We start from the raw sequence: 7021 nt of genomic DNA on the forward strand, positions 1-7021 counted from the left end.
CAGGGTGTATTGAGTAATTAGTGAAAATTTAATCATACTTAACCCTAATCCTTCACTAAACCACACACACAAAAATCCAAGCACGTAGTTCATAATTCTCTGGCAATCATCACCAAATCATTGGCAAGACATCACAAGTTTGATTCCTGTCTTTCTCTAGGATCAACACAAGGTAATTGTTAATGATTGTTTGTTGATTATTTGATTGATATCAATTCTTGATACTGAATTCAATCTTGATTATTGTGTTATAATGATGACTAGTCGGGAAATCGTTTGTTTGTATGAAGATGTTGATTGTTGGATTGTTTTCTGCCATGTATTGCACGAATTAGGGTTTTGGAATCGTATGAATACTGAAACGTAACCGATGGAATGATAGAACGTAATTGTTTCAATTGTGATTGCTTGTTTGTCTGAGTTTGTGAATGTGTTTAGTCCGACTTATGTGTAGATTATGTTTACCCGAGTTTTATCATAGAGTATGCAAGTCCGACCTTTATGGAATGATATAAGTCCGACCATTGTGAAGCTTTGAGGTCCGAGCTTCAACCCCCACACCCTGTCCGAGGTTTAAACCCTCTGTTATGATGATGTCCGAGTTTGGTAAGGGGTTAACATGTTCGAGTTTTAAACACTTATGCATATGGTCCGATGTTTGTCTAATGGGGTCCGAAGTTTATGATTGCTTGGAGATGTCCGAAGTTTTATATAAAACATAAGAGGTCCGAGCTTTGTAAAAAGAACTAAGGTCCGAGCTTTAATCCCCATAATGTGGTCCGACTTTTATGTTATATGTGTTGATGTCCGACTTTTTTTTGTAAACTGGAATGGGGTCCGACCTTGTAGAGGTCATCATGTCCGAGCTTTGTGAGACCCCCTTAGTCCGACTTTTGTTTGTAACAACACACTACGTCCGAGTTTAACCCCTTTCCCCCCTTTAATTTGGTCCGAGCTTCATGAACAACTCATGTCCGAGTTTCATGAGGGTGACACAACTGGTCCGACTTTAAGTGGTAATATATATATATATCCAACTTTTAAATGCTAAGGAGGTTCTTGTCTGACTTTTGTGAAGGAACCCCTCCCCCTTTTGTTCCGAATTCTTTGTATATAAGCATTATCATCCGAACTTTAAATTCTTGATGATCTTGTCTGAGTTTGATACGTGATGCTTTGGATGTTTACATATATTCTGAGTTTAAGGTGATACATGATCTAAGCCTCCTGTTAATACTAAATCAAAACCCTGGATGAAGAACATGTTGACTGATACTTGTTACTTGTTCCTGCATGTTAAGATACTGCTTGTACTGTATGATACAATATCGTATGTGATTGTTTGATCACCGAAGAGTTGCCAACCCTAATTGAGTTTATATACTTACGTCAAATATGTGCAATGTATCCTAGGTCGTGTGTAACGGACTTAGACAATTGTTAAACCCTAGAGCATAGCATACCGAGCAAACCAAGGTGAGTTCACACAGCCAAGGCATGGGGTTCCCGGGTGGGAATGGGATTTGATGAACTATTGTATATATTTCGCTGATAGAACTACGACTAGACTAGTAACACTTATTGAACTGATCTTCGCACACCTGCCAAGGGTTGGCCGCGATATTATGACTGACTTCGCACACCTGCCTTTGGAAGGCCGCGAACTGGAATTTACTAATCTTCGCACACCTGCCTGGTAGGCCGCGATACAGATAAACCTAGTCTAGAATACTCGGGATGAACATCCCCTAATATCTTCGCACACCTGCCTGGGAGGCCGCGATGGAAACTAATACGATACATGACATAACGAACGAACATACTACTACTCACGCTATACTATTACTGAACTGTTAACTGTGAACTCGCTCAACTAGTTGTTGATCCTCTGTTACATGCCTTGCAGATCGTTAGATACATGGAGCTTGCACAGGGAGGAGCAGGTCGTTGTGGAGCATGGATCGTGGATGCCATGTTAAAACATTTAAATATTTGAACTTATATTACACATTGGGTTTTTATACTTATGCTTCCGCTATACTTTGAAACTATGATTATGTTTTGAACACCTATCGTATTGAATGATTGGTTTACATTTATTATACTTGATATTAATTACATGTTCGATATGATTGGTGGCTTGATCCTGGTCAGTCACGCTCCCAAGCGGTGATACTCCGCAGGTGGATTTTGGGGGTGTGACAGATTGGTATCAGAGCCATTGGTTATAGAGAACTTGGTTTTAATATGGGAAAACGTTTTTATTAAAACCAGACTATAACCAGAACAGTGCTCTCAACGATCCACAACGACGCTTCGTTCCACGTGCAAGACTCGACATACTAGGTAATAAGGTTTATGTTTATTGCCTACATGCTAGAATTGCATAGAACTTTGCTCGTAGTATGCTTACATTACTCTGCTCACTACTTGTTATTGATTGAGAACACTTACGTGCTTACACTCTTCTGTCATCGCACTATTCGCGAACCTTTCTCACTTATGTTGCCTTTGATGTGAAGATCAATGGCCGGACGAATCAACATGACTCAAGCCCAGCTAGAGGCTCTCGTTCAAGCTCAAGTTGCTGCGGCACTTGCAGCTGCTCAAGCAGGTAGTATACCCTGCAGTATAGACACACACTAGGATCCTTAGATCCTACATTAACTCTCGTATTTAACTTTGTCCTATTCGTACACAATAGGTCAACACGCGCAGCAGCCTGTCTGCACTTTCACGAACTTCATGGACTGTCGTCCAAGCTCATTCAGTGGCACCGAGGGGGCAGTGGGACTCCTCCATTGGTTTGAGAAGCTAGAATCTGTGTTCGAAATGTGTGAATGCCCTGAGGCTCGCAGGGTCAAGTACGCCACTGGTACTTTGGAAGGAATCGCGTTGACTTAGTGGAACGCGCAAGTACAGATCCTAGGGTTGGCAGCTGCTAACGCCACCCCTTGGAATGATTTCAAGGAATTGATCAAAAGGGAATACTGCACTCGTGAAGACATTCACAAGCTGGAAGATGAACTGTATCACTTGAAAATGGTTGGGTCAGAGATTGAAGCTTATACTAAGAGGTCGAACGAGCTGGCCGTTCTGTGTCCAACCATGGTGGACCCTCCATACAAGCGCATTGAGTTGTATCTCAAGGGGTTAGCGCCAGAGATCCAGAGCCATGTGACATCGGCTAATCTTGATAATATCCAGGCTGTTCAGCGCCTTGCTCATCGTATTACAGATCAGGCAGTGGATCAGAACAGGCTGCCAAAACGTGTCAAGGCTACCACTACTGCTGTCACTACTTCTGCCACTCCCAGTGACAACAAGAGGAAATGGGAGGGGGATTCCAGCAAGGGATCAGTTTTCGTTCAGTCTCAGCAGCGCAAGACAAATGACTACCAGAATCCGAGTCAGCAATCATCTGGCAGTCAGGGGCAGGGTGGATATCGGGGAATTCACCCACTGTGTAATAAGTGCAACAGACACCACAGCGGAAGATGTCGCAGGGAACGTTGTCAAAGATGCCTCAAGATGGGTCATGAGGCTAAGGATTGTAGAAGCTCTCGGCCAGCAAATCAGAACCAGCAACTCCCACCGCCAGCTCCACAGAACTAGCACCAGCAGCCACAGCGTGGAAACCGGGGATGTTTTCAGTGTGGGGCTGAAGGCCACTACAAACGTGATTGCCCTCAACTGAACCAGAATCAGAATCGCAATAACAACAACCAGGGCAACGGGAACAACAACAACAACAACGGGGGAAACAACAACAACAATGGCAACGAAGCTCGTGGTCGTATGTTCGTGCTGGGTCAGGGTGACGCAAGGAACGATCCCAACGTCGTTATGGGTAAGTTTCTTCTCGACGATATCTATGTTACTGTCTTATTTGATTCGGGTGCTGATACAAGTTTTATGTCCTTGAAAATGAGTAAATTGTTAAAACGTACACCAACACCCCTAAACACCAAACATGTCGTAGAACTAGCAAATGGTAAGAGTGTAGAAGCTGCACATGTAATCAAGGGTTGTAGTATTGTTCTAGCGGGGCAGACCTTCTCGATTGATCTTATACCCATAGTTTTGGGTAGTTTCGACATCGTCATCGGTATGGATTGGTTATCCCAACATCGCGCAGAGATTTTATGCAAGGAAAAGGTCATTCGTATTCCTCGCTCTAGTCAAGAACCTCTCGAAGTTCAAGGCGACAAGAGTGGTGCTGTGGTTGGCATCATCTCCTTCTTAAAGGCGCAGAAATGTTTACGAAAGGGGCACACTGCCATTCTGGCACTTGTCACTGACACATCAGCAAAGGAAAAGAAGCTGGAGGATATTCCAGTTGTACGTGACTTTCCTCAGGTGTTTCCTGAAGATTTACTCGGTTTACCGCCTCATCGCCAAGTCGAATTCCAGATTGAGTTAGCTCCTGGAGCAGCACCAATAGCCCGCGCACCGTATCGTTTAGCTCCAACCGAACTGGAGGAACTGTCGAAGCAGTTACAAGAGCTCTTGGAAAAGGGCTTTATTCGTCCAAGCTCTTCGCCTTGGGGAGCTCCAGTGTTATTTGTGAAGAAGAAAGACGGTACGTTCAGAATGTGCATCGACTACCGTGAACTCAATAAGGTGACGGTGAAGAACCGTTATCCTCTTCCGCGCATAGATGACTTATTCGACCAGTTGCAAGGGTCGTGTTATTACTCCAAGATAGATTTGAGGTCAGGTTACCATCAGCTGAGAGTCCGGGATGAGGACGTCTCCAAAACTGCATTCAGAACTCGCTACGGCCACTACGAGTTTCTTGTCATGCCATTCGGGCTTACGAACGCGCCTGCAGTCTTCATGGATCTTATGAACAGGGTGTGCAAACCCTATCTTGACAAGTTCGTCATTGTCTTCATCGACGACATTCTGATCTACTCCAAGAGTCAGGAGGAACACGAGCAGCACTTACGTCTTATCTTGGAACTCCTTCGAAAGGAGCAACTGTACGCCAAATTTTCAAAATGTGACTTCTGGCTTCGTGAAGTCCACTTCTTAGGCCATGTGGTGAACAGGGATGGGATTCATGTTGATCCATCCAAGGTGGATTCGATCAAGAACTGGCCTGCACCGCGTACACCGACGGAAATACGCCAATTCTTGGGTTTGGCGGGGTATTACAGACGATTCATTAAAGACTTTTCGAAGATCGCGCAACCGCTTACTATGCTGACACAGAAAGGTGTCACCTACCGTTGGGGAGATTCCCAAGAGACCGCTTTTCAGTACCTAAAGGATAGGCTTTGCAGTGCACCTATTCTCTCATTGCCGGAGGGCACAGATGACTTCGTAGTTTATTGTGACGCATCGATACAGGGTCTTGGTTGCGTATTGATGCAACGGGATAAGGTTATTGCTTACGCTTCGCGGAAACTCAAAGTTCATGAACGGAACTACACGACACACGATTTAGAGCTGGGAGCTGTTGTTTTCGCGCTTAAGATATGGCGACACTACCTGTACGGTACCAGGTGCACGATTTACACCGATCACAGGAGTCTCGAGCATATTCTTAAGCAAAAGGATTTGAACATGCGTCAACGAAGATGGGTCGAACTTCTGAACGATTACGAATGCGCTATTAAGTATCATCCAGGCAAGGCCAATGTTGTGGCTGACGCTCTCAGCCGGAAAGACACTCTACCTAGACGCGTACGAGCCTTACAGCTCACTATTCAGTCCAGTCTTCCCGCACAGATACGAACTGCTCAGATGGAAGCATTAAAGCCTGAAAACGTCAAGGCTGAAGCCTTACGCGGTTCAAGGCAACGCATGGAACAAAAGGAAGACGGCGCCTACTATGTAACGGGGCGTATTTGGGTCCCACTTTATGGCGGTTTACGAGAGCTTGTGATGGACGAAGCACACAAGTCTCGCTACTCGGTACATCCAGGGTCGGACAAAATGTACCACGACATCAGAACTACTTATTGGTGGCCTAGCATGAAGGCCCACATCGCCACCTATGTTGGCAAGTGCTTGACCTGTGCAAGAGTCAAGGTTGAATATCAGAAACCCGCAGGCCTACTTCAGCAACCCAGGATACCGCAGTGGAAATGGGAAGAGATTTCCATGGATTTTGTAACAGGCCTACCCAGATCCCAGCATGGAAATGATACTATATGGGTGATCGTGGATCGACTCACCAAGTCTGCACACTTCCTGGCTATAAAGGAAACGGATAAGTTCTCCACTCTTGCAGACATCTATCTTAAGGAAGTTGTTTCGAGGCACGGGGTGCCCACCTCCATCATTTCGGATCGGGATGCACGATTCACGTCAGAGCTATGGCAAGCGATGCATAAATCTTTCGGCTCACGGTTAGACATGAGCACAGCGTATCACCCTCAGACAGATGGGCAGTCTGAGCGAACGATTCAAACTCTTGAAGACATGCTTCGGGCATGTGTTATTGATTTCGGCAACGGCTGGGAAAAGCATCTCCCTTTGGTGGAGTTTTCGTACAATAACAGTTATCATACCAGCATACAAGCCGCTCCATTCGAGGCATTGTACGGGCGTAAATGCCGGTCACCTCTCTGTTGGGCAGAGGTGGGGGATAGTCAGATTACGGGTCCAGAGATTGTTGTGGACGCCACAGAAAAGATTGCTCAGATACGACAACGCATGGCGGCCGCACGCGACCGTCAGAAAGCCTACGCGGATAAGCGTAAGAAGCCATTGGAATTTCAGGTCGGGGACCGGGTTTTACTTAAAGTCTCACCCTGGAAGGGTGTGGTTCGATTTGGTAAACGAGGCAAACTCAATCCACGGTATGTTGGACCGTTCGAAATCACTGAAAGAATAGGCCCAGTAGCCTACCGATTGAACCTACCAGCTGAACTCGGGGCAGTTCACAATGTCTTTCACGTGTCGAATCTGAAGAAGTGCCTATCAGATGAGACCCTTATTATTCCTTTCAAAGAACTCACTATCGACGAGCGGTTGCAGTTCGTCGAGGAACCAGTTGAAATCACGGACC

Source organism: Helianthus annuus, chromosome 4 (genome assembly GCF_002127325.2).
Source record: "Helianthus annuus cultivar XRQ/B chromosome 4, HanXRQr2.0-SUNRISE, whole genome shotgun sequence".
NCBI classification, from domain to species: domain Eukaryota; kingdom Viridiplantae; phylum Streptophyta; class Magnoliopsida; order Asterales; family Asteraceae; genus Helianthus; species Helianthus annuus.